The 20,352-nt window shown below is 42.7% G+C and overlaps 1 protein-coding gene across 3 annotated transcripts in view; it reads right to left on the bottom strand.

Annotated features, from left to right (window-relative positions):
• rerea (arginine-glutamic acid dipeptide (RE) repeats a) overlaps positions 1–20,352 on the bottom strand; it is a 186,744-nt gene that overhangs the window by 133,694 nt on the left and 32,698 nt on the right. For 2 of the 3 annotated variants that reach the window (XM_037772956.1, XM_037772953.1), the window contains exon 2: positions 10,949–11,023. The exons of the other annotated variant lie outside the window; for it this stretch is intronic. The gene's annotated coding sequence lies outside the window, so the exon portion shown is untranslated. The remainder of the gene's footprint in view (positions 1–10,948; positions 11,024–20,352) is intronic. 3 annotated transcript variants of the gene reach the window in all.

The raw sequence follows: 20,352 nt of genomic DNA, 5'->3' as shown, positions 1-20,352 counted from the left end.
TTTGAGTTGTGAACAAAACAAGACATTTTGGGACGTCATCTTGGGCTTTGAGAAACACTAATCCACATCTTTCACCATTTTTTCCACAAGACCAAACAACTAATCGATTAATCGAGAAAATATTTGACAGATTAATGGACAATGAAAATAATAGTTAGTTGCAGCCCTACCACCAATGAAAAGGAATCTGACACATATAGCGTGAAAAAAAGATGGACTGCATTAAATGAAAAGGATGATTTCACTAGCTTGACACATTTTCATTGTCTTAAACATGATATTGGATCACTGTCAAAATCCAATTAGCTAAAGTAAATACTTTGAGCATTGGGCTCTTTTTGCACAAACACAGGCAGCAGGAGAGACGGGCAGTGAGGATCAATATCAATTGAGTTGAGGGAGGGGGGTTGTGTGCAGGGGCTCTTTCATTGTGTGCTGCTACAAGACCATGTTGGTCGTCTTCGTTTCAATAGCAGAGGGAGGAGGAGGGTGGGGGGGTTCAACAACAATAAAGTGCTGGTAAAACCTCCTCCAGCTCCTGAGGCAACTGTCTTGAGAAGTCCTCCTCCACATAGTAACCTAACACCTCGGTGGCCACGGCTCCTCCCTTATCACAGTATGTATACATTTCACAAGGTCAGTGTTTATGATATTTGCACACACAGTCTGCCCCCTTTCCTGAGTCACACAAACATCCAGAGGATCCAAGATAGCGAGATTTACATCTCCGTTTCTGATGCTCAATCACAGTGTTAAAACAAAAAATCATGTGTTACACAAGAAGAACCCAGCCAGCATTTCCAGTATTGTGAGGCTTAAGTTGGAGTGAATCTCTGCTGTCTTAGCCAGGAACTTTACATTTTTCTTGTTATAAACTTAAAGTTGAACGCTCCTTGTCCTTTTTGTGTCCATTTTTAGCTTGTAACTTTACATTTTTCTTGTTATAAACTGAAAGTTGAACACTTCATGTAATTTTTTGCATCCAATTTTAGGTTGTGATTTTACATTTGTCTTGTTATAAACTTAAAATTGAACGTTTCTGTCCTTTATGCATCCATTTTTATCTTGTAACTTTACATTTCTCTTGTTATATACTTAAAGTTAAACGTTTCATATAATTTTTGCATCCATTTTTAGTTTGTAACTTCACATTTTTCTTGTTATAAACTTGAAATTAAATGTTTCATGTAATTTTTGTGTCCATTTTTAGTTCATAATTTTACAAGATTAAATCTAGATTTAGATCGGGGTTGTGTATGGATCCCGCAACAGGGAAAACTAGACGGTTATAGACGACTTTCCAGGAAAACAAGCCCACAAAGTCGCTTCTAATAAGCAGACTTGGCAACTCTGGCAGTGAAGGGCGAGTGCAGTGAATCCTCTCTGTGAAGGCAGAGTAAAGCTGGATTGGCTGGCGGGGCGGGCTCCCCCTCCCCGGCAGATGAGATCCCATTATCAGGCAGACGAGAACTCCACCTCCAGGATTTCACAGCTCCTCTGTTTATCACATGGCTCTGTCAAGTTGGGCACCATTAACCGATAATGAAAGGAGACAACCGGTGCAGTTACAAGCAAAGCACTCCACATTCTACAGGCCTAAGCATGTATCTGGGAAGCTGACTGTGTCTATTCAATTCTGCTCAGCATTCAAACAGCCCATCACAATACCTTTTCCCTGAGCACCCCCAGCTACGCTGCCTTCCATCCCGACGGAACAAAAACTGGTTACTTGGTGGCGCCGATCTTCCGAATTCAGAGGAAATGAAATCTAACAGAGCTGCTTTAAAAAGAGACACATTTCTCTGCAACCATCATTAAAAGGGAACTTGTACAAAACCAGAGGGGGCGTATATATGAGGGAGAAAGAATAAAGCAACACAAACTATCATTTTGTTTTCTTCATCCACATCAAACATAATTAGTACAAGTGTTGCTAAACAAAAAGACTGCAAGACAGCCAGTGAATTAAAGGCCAACGCGGCCCCCACCCCCTCTCTCATCACCCCTCCCTGGTCTGACTACTCCATTTATGGTTTATAGGATTCTGTAGCCACTTACGCTCATTAAAAATGAATACTTAACAAAAGCTGCGCCTGACACACACTGTTTGCTTTAGCCTGATTTCTCCACACTGGAGGAAAAACAAGCCACTCAGAGAGAAAGAGAGAATACAATACAAGCCAGTAGCTGAAACAACAGGAGAGAAAAAAAAAAAAAAAAAGCGACATGGATGACTGAGCCAAGCCTGTGAGAGACTTGGCAAGCCTCAGAGGCCCTGGCCTCTTAAGCACTCATATCTAGTAACTTCATTTAATACATTCACCAGGGATGAGCAGACAAGTTGAAGGAAAACGGGATTGAGAGAAGAAAAACAGACTTGTAAACCAAAAAGGAGGGTTAGGTTGTGGCGGCGGTGGCGGTGGTGGTGGGGGGTGTTCTTCAGAAGACTTTAACACATGACTAAATCTCTACAGTGTAACAAGCTAACTTCCCCGCTGCCAAAACATAATACGAGGAGGGGAAGAAAAAAATAAAAACGGATGTGCTAGATTGAACCTTGAGACCGTTTCACCAGGTATTATCTACAGGAGCTGTTCTTCTTCTCATATTAAAAACTCGCTTTTCCAGATGAGGCTTTAAAGCAGCGACTCTCTCTCCTCGCCACAAACCCATAAAGAACAAAGACTTTGTTCAGGCCTGGTATTAACATGAGTCCTCAGTGATCGGATCACAAGTGGACAGCTCTGAGAACAGGTGCGAACGCACTCAAGACGCCTTGAGATCCGATCTTTCAGATCACATTCAGAGGTGGTCTGGGCCACATATGGCCACATTCTTTTAGCAGTGTGTATGCGAATTAGGGGTGCAACGGTACGTGTATTCGAACTGAACCGTTCAGTACAGGACGCTTGGTTCGGTTCGCAACATTCTTTCGGTACACCAAACAGCAGTAGCTCATGATAGTCAAGCTCAACTGACAACGTTTTGTGTCAAACTGTATGCCGACACTCTTCAACCGAAGTTTATATGTGGACACTTGAAGCATTTAATTATGACGGCATCGACCGAAGGTGTCGATTAGCAGAGCGAAACAAAAGCAGACTGGACGGAGAGTTCGTTCCCCCACAGCGTTCAGACAGTCTCCTATATAATATATATATATAATATCGTGATGCATGTGGAGACGCATTCTAATGCCAGGTGTGAACAGACTTACTTTAAGCTGTCCAATTGTGTTCGGATCACTCAGGACGCGTGTTAATACCAGGTGTGAACAGGGCCTAAATCTCTACAGTGTAACAAGCTAACTTCCCTGCTGCCAAAACATAATACGAGGAAGGAAAAAAAAAGAAACCTTGAGACTGTTTCACCAGGTATTATCTACAGGAGCTGTTCTTCTTCTCATATTAAAAACTCGCTTTTCCAGATGGGGCTTTAAAGCAGCGACTCTCTCTCCTCGCCACAAATCCATAAAGAACAAAGCCTCTGTGTGACTGCTGCTTGAAGTTACTGTTCCTCATACTTCCTCCCCCCCTTCACTGCTGGCTGGCAGGCAAAAAAAAAAAACTTCAAATCATTCATTGCCCCTTTTAGCCTTCACGGATTCTTAAGAGAGCACTTTACAAGTTGGGGGAATCCAAAGGGAAAATCGGGTCTTACACGACTAATTAAAACATTGCCTGGAGGGGGTTGAGAGAAGAGGGGGAAGCAATAAAACAATCCTCTCCAATCTCCCAACAAAGTAACTCGAGGAAATTACTCAACTAAATATCATTAATGTGGATGTGAAGATTCAAGGCTTTAGCTAAAAAGAACAGCACTCCACAGAGCACAAATTTCATTAACTAAAAATAGAGAAAAAAGGACCTTTTAAGAACACTTTTCTTTAAAGCTTTTCTCTACACAAGCAAACAGCTCTATTATGGTGACAAAGTGAAAATCAAGACTTCCTCTGGAGACAATCCAAACAGACAGCTAGTAATTAACCTGCTACCTAGCGAGCCTTTATTTGCGATCATTAACACAGTTGTAAAAAAGTGAAAGAAGCCGAGGAATGGCATTTCACTTTAGGCAATCATTGCAAGGTCTAGCCTCGCATAGCTATCTTGTTTACATAGCTATTCACAGTCACATTTGGCAGCCTCGCTACACTCTGAAAACCAAGACACTTGTAGGCTACATATGTCTGATCTCTTTGCCAAGCTACACAAGCTACTCCGGAGAGAGGGAAACTTGCTTGCTGCAGCCATTTGGTTTAAAACTATTGCATATTAAAAAAAAAGAAAAGAAGAATAAGCTTATTCCAGATGGAGGTATCTGCCACCTGGCAGACAAATTGATCAAATGTTAGCGAGAGGAAATCACAGCATTCTCTCTTTAGGAAACACAGCAAAACCTGATTGCTCATTTGCAGACTTTGAAAGAAACGTAGAAGAAGGTCCGCACGCTGTTGCTCCCTTTAAGTGCAATTTATTGGCACGTCTTAGTGAGTGACGTTTCGAACAGAAGCTCTTCTTCAGACTTAATAAATCTGCACAGAGACGCCATCTTAAAAAGGTAAACGCTCTGGTCACATGATACCACCAGAGACACAAGTATCCCACATATAATCAAACGTAACATTAACAAGAAAAACTCATATATACATAGCATACGAGAATATATACAACAATTCATATACAAACATTTATCAATTCATAATATAGAAAAGCACGGTAACACTTCATTTTACAGGTCATGGTAATTAGGTGATAATTAGCAGGTAACATATTTGAAATTTCTTTGGAATTACTGCCAAATTACCCCAATATTCACCTCAAAATTACTTTATTATAAACATTATTTAATAATCATATTCCGCCATTTCCCAATAGCTGATAATTTATTTAATAAATTAAATTTATTAGCAAATAACTTATTTGAAATTCTTAGCTACCAGGTTACATTTGTGCCTGATCAGAAGTGTCTTCTATTAGTTTTGGTTTTCCACCTCCGATGGAGAGCAGCGCTCAGTCGCTTCTCAAGCCTAAGGGCCCTATTTCAACCATTATATGCTATCTTAGCATATAATTATTAAATTATGTTTATAATAAAGTAATTTTCGATACATTTTGAGGTAAATATTGGGGTAATTTGGCAGTAATTCCAAAGAAACTTCAAATAAGTTACTTGCTAATTATCACCTAATTGACCCATGACCTGTAAAATGAAGTGTTACAGTACTTTCCTATATTATGAATTGATAAATGGTTGTATACTATGTATATATAGGTTTTTCTTAATATACATGTAACGTTACATTTGATTATATGTGGGATACTTGGGTCTCTGGCGGTATCATTTGACCAGAGCGTTTACCTGTTAAGATGTCGTCTCTGTGCAGATTTATTAAGTCTGAAGAAGAGCTGGTGCACGAAAACGTCACTCACTAAGATGTGCCAATAAATTGCACATAAAGGGAGCTACAGTGTGCGGACCTTCTTCTAAGTTTTTCATTGCTTTCTTCTGCTGGTCCAGCACTGGCCTACTGCGGTTTTGGATGAGCGCGACCACCTTTCATTGTTTGTCATTTGCAGATTTTGAAATAGTATATGAGCTAAAAACTGCTTTCAATAGGAGCTCACACTGACGATGGCTTCCATTAGAAGCTCAGGTAAAAGAAGGTCAGCGTGTGAAATGCTTACGAACCAGACAAACCAACCCTGCATGGTTGTAAAACTCACATACAGAAAGTGTAAACAGACGCAAACAAATGCAGACGTGTAATAACTTAGATGCTTTTTCACTGAGCCTGGATTTTTTTTTTTTGCCACAGACATTCTTCAAGCTCTCACATGGACCGTCTGTGTCTGTCTGATTCTCCGGGCTAAACAGGGCCTCATTCATCTGAATAAAAGAGCAGTTCAGCCTCGCCGTGGCTGCTCTGAGAGAACAGACTCTGAGGAATGAGACTGTATTTCCACAGAAGAGAGAAAGAGAGAGAGAGACAGAGTGCAGGCTGTGGCCGAAAAGAGGAAGTTTACATTGCAGGCAAATCCTTTTTGTGAACAAAGACGCAGCAAGATAAACAAACAGTACGTGTGCGTGTGTGTGATGTTTAGCTCTGGAAGCAGTTAGTAAAATCCAACTACGGCAGGGTGAAAATGTGTTTAAAAGTCAAGGCAAATGGGGGTCGTTGATCATGAAAGAGAGAGAGAGAGAGAGAGAGAGAGAGAGAGAGAGAGAGAGTGGCGGTTGGGGTGTGTGATTCCTGTGTGGTTACTGTCTCTGAGCTAATCTGCTCATATAGCCAGTGACTGCTCCATTTCACACACACAGAGCACATGGCGGTCTCACCTCCATACACTGCCACCCTATGGACACACAGCGGAGGTGCAGCTACATGCTGTTGCTGTGCTAAAAGAGGAGGTGGAGACGGTGTAAAACACTATAATTCATGACATGCATATTAAAGCTGGAGTAGGCAGATTGGAGCAAATGTGATTTTTTTAAAAAAAGGGTATTTTTATAAAACGGTCACTATATCCCGACAGCAGTGCTCCTAATGGACAAGATTTCACAGACCGGAGGAAAACAACCAATCAGAGCCGATGTGGAGCCGTGCCATCTCTGAGCAGCTGTCAATCACTCACAAACTCCGATCAAATGGTCAAACTAGGCAGCGCTGATCAAATAAGAATCAATATTCTGTTACTGTAATGCCTATTTCTCTCCTCAAATGTTTTCAGAAACATCTTGTAGTGTACTGTTTAGCTGTAAAATGAGAAACTCATTACACTACAAGATGTTTCTGGAAACATTTTACGCAATAAATAGACATTACAATAACAGAATATGGATTCATAATTGATCAGCGTTGCCTAGTTTGACCGTTTAGGTCCTGATACACCAAGAGTTTTTTCGGTGTGTCCCACACCGTCGGCTCTAGTCTGCCCGTGTTGTAGTTTTTTCGGCCAATTCAGCATGTTGAATCAGCAGCGGTGCCCGTCAGTGAGAGAAATCACTCTGATTAGCTGTTCAGCTTAAACGCCGCTTTGTTTTGTTTCATGTATGTATCATAACAACCGCTTTTACATGCGCCGTCTTTCCCTTTTTGAATGACGAATACAGACTACCTGCGTCTGCTGGTGTTGAGAGTTATTTCTTGTCACGCAGGCGCAGATGCGGTGTGTTCGAGTGCAACTTTTTGGCCAAGACAAAGGAGACGTGAGGCGACACAACTGGTGGCCTTCGTCCCTGCTAGGTCATTGATGTCGGCTCGGTGTGTCCCCAGTTTAATCACGAGTGATTTACAGCTTCCTCTGTTGAATGAACAGGAACGCTCTCTCTCTCTCTCTCTCTCTGAAATGACCCGTCACCCGTCACGGGCTAGATTTTTTAAAGCCTGAAAACAGAGCCATGAGGAGGTGCAGAAGTCTAGTCATCTCTAAGAGCACTTGAATTACAATGTGCTGAAAGGTTACTATGGATTTTTTTGCCCAATGATGCCAAAAATATTCTGCCTACTGCCGCTTTAAGATGCTCAATATGGCTCACAAAGCTCCTCCAGTAGCGACGCTTCTTCAGAAATCAATTACTCTCCTCTGGTCACACTCGGCTGCTCTCTGTGTGTGTACGCTAATGATTCAGCCATCTAGTTTACAGATAGATAGTGATAACTAGAATAAGCACATCCGTTATAGGTCAGAGGAACAAGATTCTCAAGCTTTCGCTTTCCTCACATTCCTTTTTTTTTTTTTTTCTCCCAATTTGGCATGAATTGTAGCAGAGAGAAGTAATCTCAAATGTACGGTCAACGTGTCAACACCGGGGTGCGGTGAGGGAAGGATTCAAAAAGACAGCGTGCAGGCGGGGGGGTGCCGAGGCTGTGTGTTACGAGATTAGACTGTTTTTTGTTTTTTTTGTGGGAGCGAACGGGTAAAATGTGTCTGTGTGCAGTCGGAGCAGACAGTTGGGAGATCAGTGCCGAGGTCAAGAGGAGCCACTTAGCCGTGCGTTGGCCTCCCAACCCCTACAGCGTTCAGATTCAACCGCTCAACTGTGGGAGTAGATAAAAAGCTTGGCAGCAGTCTTGCAACTGGAGACGGCTGCTAATGCATGCAGGCTTTATTTATGGCTTGTTTTAAAGGTACAAAATGGAAATTAATGGGAATAGGTAGGAAGGTAGGAAGCTTGCTCATTAGCCAGAATATATATTAGGTTAGCCTCACTAGTGCAGATCCCCGAAGGCATTAAATCTACAGGCTTGTTATAAACAAACAAAGCAATAAACAATCCACACTCAAAACTCTCAATTACAACTAAACCGTGAAGGTCATTGATTTTTTTTTCTCTCTCCCACTATTATCAGTATAATTTGCTTCGTGAGTTAATGAGATTTAAACCAGATTTGACGCCGATTCCCCCCCCCTCTACCGCACGTTATTACAACAGAAGAATAGCTGTCCCTTTGATGTCTCTGGTGAGGAGATAATGCGCTGAAATCGGAGAATAATATGTTAGGTGTCATTTATGATTACATGGCAAGCCGAGCTACTCTTTTGTCTTTATTGTTTGGACTTATGAATCAACTGAGCATGGAAGTGCGTTTCTCATTACGCTTGTTGTTGTGTGGACACACGGAGAATTACGACGCAGAAGTGGTGAGCTGGAAATTCTGCAAATTGCTTGTTTGGATGCACAGATTCTGCATAATGCATGAAGCATCTCACATATAATAGATGTGTGTGTGTGTGTGTGTGTGTGTGTGTGTGGTGGGAAGTGAGTGTAAAAGATAGCGAACAAGTGGGAGAGAGATGAGAGGTAGGCCGTTGATATTCGACATGGCAGAGTGGAAAGCTAACGTGCTAACGGTGTCTTTATAATAGGAACAAGTGGGGGGGGGCAGACGAGAGGAGGCTCGGTGCAGCGTTAGCTCCATAAGTCAGCTCGTTGGAAGAGGGATGGATGGATGGAGGGGAAGAAAGATGGATGGGTCGCGTGAGGGAAGGAAAGACTGAGCGAGGGGAGGGAGTGCGAGGAGCCGTAGAGCGCTACTCCCTGTTCCTGCACACATCAGCAGCAGGAGGGCAGGGATGCGCGGAGGCTACAGCGAGCCAATTACCAAACTCATTAAGTAACCTGCTAGTCGGCTTTGAACTGCAGCCTCCCCCCCCCCCATCCCTCCTCCTTCTGTATCGTGACTGGATTCTCCGCCGTTGCTCTGGACATTAAGATATAAGCGCTGCTCTCACTCTTGCAACTCTTTTTTTTTTTTTTAAATGGCGGGAGAGTAAATGGCAAGACGGTAATCACATTTTCACATGGAATTAAAAGTGCAAGAATCACAAGTGAAGCCGCAATGAAAATGATTAAAAGCATCACATTATCAAAGACTGTCTGGTGTGCGTACAGGTAATGTTACTATGGCAAACCGTTTTAACATTTAATAACTAGACAGGATATTCATCAGAGATATCTGTAACGTCATTTTGCCTCGTCAAAACTCAAATTCAAGATATCCCTAATTCTATTTTGACCAGGCAAAACTCTAATTTTAGATATCCGTAATTATATTTTGACTAGTACGATTCAAACTACTTTTGCCATTCATGTGTATGGGGTTTCTCATTACAGATATCTACAATTTAGTTGCAGATATCTACAATTTAACTCTGACTAGTCGTAATTCCCCTCAATTGAAGATATCTACATTGTCCTTTTTAGATATCTAAATATTCAGAATGACGTTGTAGATAACTCTAACTGGAGTTAGGGATAGTCGTAATGTAATTACAGATATCTAGAATTAGAGTTTTGACTATAGGTGAAATGACTTGTAGATATCTGTAATTACGTCAGAAGGGGGCAGGATGGGATGGGAGGTGGAAGCTATTCAAACATACTATGGCCCTGCACTGCAGCCGTATGGGTTTATAAAGTGTGTCTGGAGACAATGAATCTACAATACGCTGTAAATTTCTACCACAACTCTCTAGCGAACAAAGCTCTCGTTGGCCACAGATTCCTCGATGATGAGCTCTTTTTCTATTTCATGTCGTTTTCTAACTATCTGATCCACAGCGGTCCCTGAACCACTCGTCTCACAGCCCGCTGCACATAGAGACCGATGTTATGCGTCCAGCTCGGAGGACGGCTGATTAAAATGAGCTTGTAGCTCGTTGTCTACCTCACTACGGTTAGAAAAAGGCGTCGTTTGTGTTTTAACAACTTATGAGTTATTGATCTGGTAAGTTTAAATCTGTGAATATCTTTCCAACTTTACCGAACTATCCGAGTTAACAAAAGCTTCTGCTGACACTGTTCAGGTGTTCTGTTGGGCCAATATCCAATGAGAAGCCTCGCATGAGCAACGTCATGACAACAACTCTGACTAGTCATAATGACGTTTGAAATATATGCAACTGTTATTTAGGATAGTCAGAACTGAATTACAGACACCTCTAACTGTTGTTTTGACTAGTCAGAATGACGTTATAGTTATCTGGAATTCAGAAGAATTCTGACTAGTTAAATCATATATATCTCTAATAATTCCGGATAGTCAAGCTTAGCTATTAAATGTTAAAACTGCTTGCCATCATGCTACAACATAGGAAATAATGCATCCAGACACAAACACAGGAGTGGGTTAGCATGAGTTAGTAGTTGAGGGATGAATGAGTGTTGACAGGCTGGAGCTTGTTCTCTCCAATGGAACAGAAAGTAGCGGGAAAGATGGCTGCGAGGGGGAGGAAGGAGGAGAAGGCGAAGCACATCGAGGGGTGAGGATGATGATGGAGAGGCTGAGAGCAGCAAGGGCAGGTAGAGAACATGATCAAGGTCCACTGGGTGGGGCAGGAATAGAAACATTTTTGGGGGGGAAGGAGAGGAGAGGAGAGGAGAGGAGGGGTTAGGGCAGACGCCGTGTTAGCCAGCGCTCCAGTGTCACGAAGCATTGTTGACTAACCTTGACTGCATTCACCTCCTAGCTCTCTGCCACACTGCCTCTCAACAAGTATTGACACAATCTGCAAGAGAAAAACTGAAAGGGAAGACACACACAGAGGACAAGGGAGGGGGGGGGGAAAACATAAATGATGTGCAAATGGAACAAACGAGGTGATAACAGCTTGACAGTAGAGGTGTACGCATGGGTGAAGACGGCAGCCATATTTGGCATCATGTTGAACACATGGTGAATGAAAAAAGGTGCACGAAAAATAATATAATACTCCCCTCACAGCGCAGTTAACGTTTTCTATGAGCATTTATTCTAAGCCAGTATTCATTTCCCTCTTCTCAATAAACCTCTCTGGATACACACACATCTACACACACACACACACACACACACACACACACACACACACACACATAGTCCCTCCCCTCCCCCTATTATCCCATGAGCCCTCTCTTCTCTGCCTTGCTTGACAAGAGCTTGGAAATAAAAACATCACAGCTCTGCCTCGCAGCACCTGTTCAATAACATTGACATTTCACATTCAGCATCCGCACACCGAGAGATTCCCTGCATTTACTCTCTTTAACACCCAGAAACCCAACACACACACACACACACACACACACACTATCAATCTGCAATATTTCAATGCAGGCATTTTATTAACTGCACAGCCTGGGGATGGTGTATAACGTGTGCATTTATGTCCTCCTGCAGTCATGGAGTAGTATTGGATGCTGCACATCTTGATTTTGTGGAAACAGTGTCGTATTGTGTCCTTTTCATGAAAACTAGTCAATTATCATCCATCAATTACTGAAGTCTATTCATGTGATTCAATGGTTTGCCATTTTGGTTGGTTGCAAAACCAAATGATTGATGAGGATAATTTAGGAACATTTTTCAACATGGTTGAGACAAATATATAGAATAGCCCATTAGGGGTGGGAATCACCAGAGGCCCCACGACATGATATTATCACAATACTTAAGTCAAAATACAATTTTATTGCGATGTTAAACATTTTACTATATGCTGAGTATTGTAATAAGATATAAAAGGAAAGGGAAGTTTGGGGTCCCCTGCTGGAGCTGTTGCCCCCGCGACCCGATCCCGGATAAGCGGTTGAAGATGGATGGATGGATGGATGGTGATTTATTACCTTTTTTCAACTGCAAATTATGAAGTTTGTCAACATCCGTTTTATCTAATAAGACAGTTTTCACTCTGTTCAGACAGAATAGTGTCTGTTGGATTGTTATATGTTGTTGTTGTTATATAATAAAAGATCGATACTCGATATTGACCCCTTTAAAAATGGCCATGCCAGTTTTTCCTTGTTATTGAGCGTTCTTCCTGACAAGCTGACATGTCATGATGCATGAAGCATCTAACATGTAATAGAGATGTGTGTGCGATTCCTTAGGTTTTTCTAGTTTCATATGATACCAGTATCTTCACTCCAGCTTTAAGACTGAGCCCACTACAACCTCTGAAAGACAGAATAGCTTCTGTCAGATTGTTAAGGGGTTAATAGTTTATATAATAAAAGAGTGATACTTGACGTGTATCGATACAATATTGCCACACAAAATATCGCGATACATTGCTGTATCGATATTTCCTCCCACCCCTCTAGCCTATGTGTTTGCCATTATATGTAGCTCTGAATATTATGAGGATGAGAAAATGAATTGTCTTACAGACAAGATAAAGTGAATATGTAGGGCACTGTAGGATGAATATGTGTAGGATTTTGTCTGAGCTATTTGTCTTCAAAAGGAGGTTGGTTTCTTATTATTTCTTGATGGCAAAGCTGTTACAAAACAAGGCAACGTCCCATGACATTTACCAGATGTACAAACTGATACTGTTTTGTTGTTATTCAGTCCCTGCCTGCTTCTGATGCAATACGCCTCCTGAATTCAGCCTGCATTCTGAAGTGAAATGGTCTGCTCCCTTTTTGAATGTGAAAATAACACCAGGTGTGCAGTGAATAAAAACCCAAGTATCTCTGTCCGTGCAATCTCAGCACTGTTCAACAGCCCGGCGAGCGGAGTATGCTGTCAAAAATAGCACACAACAACCATCCAGATAAGCACATATATTCACAGCATGATCACACTCTCAACCAAAGAGGATTTCGGGGGGGTCGTAGATGTTTGCCATAAACATTTGGCTCGATTATCTTTCGGATGCACCATGACACTATAATGCATGTTTTCATACAATAGTTGCCACCTGAGGAAGAAGATGAAATGTGCAGCGGGGCCACCCGGTGCCAGGGCTCAATGGTGTCACCAGGTGCAGCCTAACCTGGGTGGCTGAACAGGGACATCTGTTTGACGGCATTAGAGCCATCAGAGCGCTGCCATAACCACAGATTAAATGGCAGTAAATCTGAGGATTAGATCCGTGTATGAATAGCTCACATTGATTTTTTGCAATCCCTTCGGTAACTCTGGTATTTCCACGGGGACAGACAATGTGGCCATCAAGCACACACTCACACAGAGGGACTCATCTCTGTCTGTGACTAACCCATCTTCATCTTAATCTGCTCATATCTCTGCCTAGAAGCTGTATCCAAATAGCACGAGGCATGCAACATCATTCCTTTAACAAACCGCCCATCTATCCAGTCTCTCCCACAAGTCACAATAGAGACACTAAAACAATCTCAACAGGCCTAGAAACGTCTGATCCTATATGCTCGTATATGTGAGAGCGCTTCCATGCTCTGCGAGTTGAGGGTTATTATATGTGAGCACCGTGGGGTGATGTGGATGATGACAACTGGCCTTTCCTTCTGTAGCTGCCTGGTCTTAGAATGTGAATATGCATGCGCTGACTCGCCCACACTTGGCCCCAGAGAGACCTCTCTGACACGACAATCCCCGAATCCCAGCGCTGAAACCTCAATCCCCTCCGACCACCGCGGCCCTTCGGAAGCTGGCTGACATCAAAAGGACATGACTTTTAGTCGGCCTCTCAGTCTGTCAGCCAGCATCTCTGGCTGTCCACCACGTACGTGCTCGTCAGAAGAGCCACTATTTTAACACCAGGCTCATGCTAACCACTTCAAACACTTACACAAACACAACATGAAGACACCAAAGATAGCTCGGGCTGTATCTTCCTCGCTATTTCCATACTGTAAGAGGCGGGTGTCAAGTGTGTTGGGATATGAGCAACGATTCCAAAAGTGGTTTCTATTAGGGCGGTGTACTGGCAATATGATCCGTTAGGGCTGTTCAACTATGGCAGAAATCATAATCGCGATTATTTTGGTCAACATTGAGACATCATGCATTTGGAAAGACAATTTTGAGGCTTACATTTTAAAAGTTAAATGCAGCAATGTGGTGCACTTTGAAAGCAAAATTAAGAGGCTCGATTGATGAAGAACTTTGCAAACCCACCCGACCCGTCTTGAAAAACGGGGTCCGTGTTTCAAGACGGGTCGGGTGGGTTTGCAGACATCGCCACACTGAGGACGGTCCAGCCCGGCCAGACACACAGCTATCCGATGTTAATGATTAAAGCGCTCTACATATATTGACCATCATCTTTTATTATGAAAGGTCCGGTGTAATCGGTAACACCGGTGTCATCACAAGTTTATTAACCGATGGGAAAATTTCCTCACCGCGACATCACAAGTGCATTTCTTTGCAAATTAAATAAAGATTTGACAGAGTTAATCTTTGCATGTAAACTATTAATTCAAAATCTATAGTGTTTTAGAAAATCAATTCAGTATCATAAAAAAAAACTTGTTGCTATAGAAGACAACATACTGCTACAAGAAATTTCGCGCAAAATAAACAACCATATTTGGCAAACTGATTCCCTCTATCCAAGAGGGCCATATTGGTGGTCATCATAGGCGACCTTTGCCACCTATCAAGCGATTACCTGGTGATTAGTGCGCATTGTGAGGCAGCTCCATTAACCTTTGAGAAACAGTGTGGGGGGTGCGGTGTCTAGCCGAGTGGAACGCTCTCCGTACTACCTCAGAAAAAAAAAAGACACGAGTGAGAGAGACTGAGAAACTCAGTGTGACAGTAGAGCAGCTCCTGTTAGGTAAGCACATTGAGCCGTCAGGGAGGCACATTCATCAACACACAGAATGCCAGTCAGCAGCACCAGCAGGCTCGCCCGACGCCGCTCTGCCACACTACTGTTACTGTGGTGAGGCAGGGAGGGGAGGGGAGGGGAGGGAGGGAGGGAGAGTGACAGGGAGGCATTTTGCAAAGCAGATTTGGACCATTCGCTCCAGCGTTTGGCAGTGCAAATGTTTCTATGCACGGTTCGGGTGGTTTTTACTAGCATTTCCCTCTGCCCTAATAGGTCGGCCAAGGGCTGCTAATGATCGTGATCATTATCATACGTGCAACGTAACAGTCTGGACCCAGGGTGCGCCAAGATCAATGGACGGCAAAAATCTGGATCAATTGATTAGTCTGCCGCTGTTAAGCTGCTAAAACATATTTTGCGCACAGTCAATGTGTTGTTGGATGGGCTGTGAATGAATTGGGTCCTTGCCTGTTTTTCAGAGTGCAGCATCCAGACACGGGGTTATGCAAGTGGATCCGAGCCATATGAGAAGTGAGCCGAGTTGGCAGGGCTCGTGAGCTTCCTGCGCTCATCTTAATGTCAACCACAGCCACTACATTTACACACAAAGCTCCGAATTAGGGGTTAGAATGAGTGTTTAACATTCCTGACAAAGTGAAAACAAATGAATACTTGCGTATCACTTCTATTGTCCCTTTGTCATTGCGAAAAGCCACACCGCCACATTAAAAATCAAAGTGGTTTTATTTTGAAAACCATGTAACCAACAACAAGCCTGTAAGTAGAGAAAAAATGTGTTCCAGCTTAGACGCTGTCTGCAAAGGCATATTGCTTTTGTTCAACATGCATTGTTGAGCATTTGAAGGCCACAGTACATCCTAGTGTGGAAGATGGAAAAGTGTCATCATAGTATATTAGACTCTTTCAGTAGCATTGCATTAATATTGCATTAGGATTGTAGGACATGTGGTGCCTTCAAATGGGGTCGTGTTTACCGTGTTCATGAGAAGAGTCCATATGAACGACCTCCTCTTGTGACATTCACGACCTCGTAAGTGGAAAGTTTCTGAAAGCTTCACAAGTTGTGACGTGTTTGTTGACATTTTAGGAAATAGCATAGGTCATGGAGGTCAATTTTTGCATAATAAGTGAATATATTGTAATTTTTGTCGTATATTGTTTTTCTTCGTAATTTTACAATATGTCTGAGAAAAAATGTTGATATTCCCAACGGCCTCATCTGTTTCCTCTGTCATTATGCCTTTGTATTTCCTGCATTATGTTACCCGCTTGCTAGCTTGCTAAATTGTTAGACTCTGTGGCTTCTAGACGCCGACAGTAACGTTAATAATACCGTTGCTTAGCAGCGGTGTTCTCTCGACTTAACCACTTGAACACCAAGCATATTGTGTACACAACTTCCCATGATGTAAACACAAGCTCACAAGTTTCATTTGAAGGCACCAAACGTGGATTTTGATATCTAAATTTTTAGTAAATTATTTATTTATTTATAAATTATTATTATTTACTTGGCATTTAAAACAGTCTTAATATTAAAGCATGGTTCCCCGTGGGCTCTGGGAACTTGTTTTTAATGGTCTTTTTTTCCCCAATTTACTGACATTTTATAGATTTAACAATTAATTAATTAATCAAGAAATTAATCTGTAGATTAATCAATAATGAGAATAATCTTAAATTGAGGCCATTGTTTCATTTTCATTTTGTTGTGGTGCAGCTGACAATATACAGTAACAAAACAGGAGAAGGCAGCGCCAAAATGGCCACAGTCTCTCATAATAAAAAGCATCTTCCAGGCATCACAAAGGCGTCATTCATTGCAGGGCTATTGCATTATATTTTACAGTTATTCATTTATCGCGTCCACCACCTCCTGAACGGCGTTCGTGCTTGAATCATAAGCGCTCCAGTGTCTTTTCCTGCTGACTGACTTGGTCTCAATCATGACTGTAATTTGAGAGCGGGCTGATTGTGTTAGGAGGCAGCTGATTGCGCTGATGAGCCGAGAGCTGCAGAAGAGAAGAAAGTAGGCCATTCCACCCCGAACTAATAGTGACATCAACGACAGGCACGGTGATATAAGGTTGTCAAAGAGGCTATTGTTTTTAAAATGACTGCCCTGTCACCACCCGTGCAACAAAATGCAAAGAAACAATCCTGGATGAATTAGTCCAACCTTGAGATAACAGCAACGGCAACACCATCTAAATCACATTTCAGTGAGGCCAAATCTATCCACAGGGTTAACTCCATCTGTGGCGTTAGGCAGCGTGATGCGACATATTCCAGTACACAAAGGCTAATGCAGGTAAATCACACCTAGTGGAAGTTGAATGCTTGACACTAAGCTTCCTGGCGTACTAGCTAGCTCGAGTGGGCGAGAAATGAACCCTGTTATGCGTCCTGACACCGGGCCCCGCTCCCTGGCAAATAAAAACATGCCTCTCACTTACTGGCTGCCTGCGCCCACAGCCCCATACATCAGCATTATAAAGGAGCTCGGCAGCCTCAAGGTCAGCTCAATTTCCTCCTGCCGTTATGAAGTATCAGAATCACAGCAAGAGGGGGCACCCACACACATGTAAAGAAATGATTTAGGGAGCGAGGGAGGGGAGGGAGAGAGGGAGAGAAAGAAAAGGAGGGGAGGAGGAGGGGTTTGGAGTGTGAAGGAGAGGTGGTGTGTAATACAATGGGGAAGTGTGACAAATCACCAGGAGAGAAGCAGCCTCTTCTACAGTAAGGATGTGTGAGCGCGGAGCTTTTGTGAAAAAATGTAGAGCATTTAAGCCCACCTCCAGTGTGTTTTGGCATTTTCTGTTATATTTCATATTTATTTGAGTCATTTCCTGACTAATTCTACAATTCTACAATTTCATTTAGCAGACGCTTTTGTCCAAAGCGACGTACATCTGAGAATTCGTACAACACAAGCAAGGAACTAGATAGGAAGGAACAATGTGAGTAAGTGCTTCAAGTCTGATCGGACACAGGTGCCAACAAGCAGTGCACAGAGGCAATGCACCGGGTATATAGAAGCAGATCTTCTTTTTTTTGTCATTATCATCATTAACGTCATCAATGACATCATCATCATGAATATCCTAATCAATGTCAACAACATTCTCAATATCCTCAATATTATCAATATCATCATCAGCAACATCATCAGTGTCACTAGGTCCGGAGCTGGGTCTTTAGCTTTTTCTTAAAGGTGGAAAGGGACTCTGCGGATCGAGTGTAGTTCGGTAACTCATTCCACCTCCGGGGGACTACGTAGGAGAAGAGTCTAGCTCGTGACTGAGGGCCCTGTTGTGATGGGAGTACCAGGCGCCTTTCATTGGCCGAGCGTAGTGGGCGGGAGGGAGTGTCGACCTGGATGAAAGAGTTCAGGTAGGAGGGAGCCGTTTTTGTTGCTGTTTTGTAAGCGAGCAACTGGGTTTTGAATTTGATGCGAGCAGCAACTGGGAGCCAGTGGAGGGATATGAACAGCCGAGTGATGTATGCTAAGTGACTAACTTGAAGTTAGTCTGACTATATAGTCACCGGACTGCTTTTTCCTCTCCGTCCATTTCACATTACAGAGACACACGGTAGATTAATACTTTAACGCGTGCTCTTTGGTGGATTACGTGTTTGCTGAATTAAAGGAGATGCTTGGACAGATTCAGAAAAGATGGTGAATCTAATTTTATCGCTACATTTTATCGGTAATCAGAGCCGCGCTGTTATTTCCTTGTTTTTTTTTTTAAGGGGAGTTTTGCTGATAGAGAAACCAGCTCAGAGCGGAACTGTGCAGCCGGTGAGCGGTTCATGACCTGCTTTAATCTTCTTTTCAACTTCACTTGTTGACTCCATCCTTCTGGTTATCACTACAGTTTAGGTTTTTGATCGCTTTCTCCCACCAGCAGCAAAGTTATAAGTGCCTGCTCCTGCGAGATCCCAATCCTGAAGGCGTCCTCTAAAGCAGAGCGCTGCACGGCTCGTATTAAAACACTGTCATTCTTAAAGTATCGGTACTAATAAAACGGGGTATTGCATCGTTTTTAACAGCAGGGTATCGCGATACCTTTCTGGTATCGGTATACCGTGCAACACTAGTGAAAATGTAGAGAACATTAAGTCTACTTGCTCATTCCACACGATAAGAGAATATAGTAGTATATAGTGTAAGTAATAGGATTGAACATTTTTTATTTAACAAGCTGATCCCACTTGTGTAATCGCTGAAGTGTTAAGTCTGTGAAACTACAAAGCAATTAGGCCTACTGAGATATTGTTTCAGAAAATGTGAATACGATGTTTACCATTTACTGTAATTAAATTCTCAGCTGTAACATGGGCATAACAGCGACCTAATGCAAACTAAATGTCTTTTTCTCCTTTTGAGATCTGGGCCCATTCATCACATGCCCAAGCAATTTGATAAATTACACAGAAGCAAGCATGAAAGCTGATCATTTGCGTGGCAGGGAGTTTGGTGTATGTGTATGTGTGTGTATGTTTGCCTCTGCCTGAGTCGGCAGTCATCCTTGGCTGCCTCGCTGGCTGAGGTTTGACATCTTCAGCTAAGAGCCTGGGGAAATAACAGCAAATTCACTTAATGGCACCACCTCATCTATTCCTCATACAGGGAGAGAGGTGGGGGGGGGGGAGAGAGTTCCTTGAGGTGTTACAAAATGGCTGTGTGCTCTCGGCTGTGCTGCCGTCTCTCCTATCCGTGTTGGGGGGAGAGGAGGGAGGGGGGGGGGTTGCAGGTGTATGTGGGTAAACACACAGAGTGCATTGAGATCCATCAGCGGCCTTGGTCAGCCACCAGCTGTAATTTGCAGTCAACTCTGACCCGTTGTGAAAAAGCCATCCTGCCTATGCTGCCGCGACGAAGCTTTTTGCGGTGACAGCGTAATCTGGTTTGATGTGTGTGTGTGGTCGCATAGAAAAGACCACATCTGGGTAGAAGATGACCTGATCTGGGTAGAAAAGACCAGATCTGGGTAGAAAAAGACCAGATCAGGGTAGAAGACAACTAAAAGACCTGATCTAGGTAGAAAAAGACCAGATCTGGGTAGAATAAGACCAAATCTTGGTAGAGTGAGACCAGATCTAGGTAGAATAAGACCAGATCTAGGTATAATACGACCAGATCAGGGTAGAAAAGACCAGATCTGGGTAGAAGAATACCAGAACTGGGTAGAAAAAAGACCAAATCTGGGTATTAAAAAGACCAGTTCTAAGTAGAAAAGACCAGATCTAGGTAGAAAAGACCAAATCTAGGTAGAATAAGACCAGATCTAGGTAGAATAAGACC

This window comes from Sebastes umbrosus, chromosome 6 (assembly GCF_015220745.1).
Source record: "Sebastes umbrosus isolate fSebUmb1 chromosome 6, fSebUmb1.pri, whole genome shotgun sequence".
Taxonomy (NCBI): domain Eukaryota; kingdom Metazoa; phylum Chordata; class Actinopteri; order Perciformes; family Sebastidae; genus Sebastes; species Sebastes umbrosus.
The sequence above is the reverse complement of the archived record's forward strand: the minus strand, read 5'-3'. Positions and strand labels throughout refer to the sequence as shown.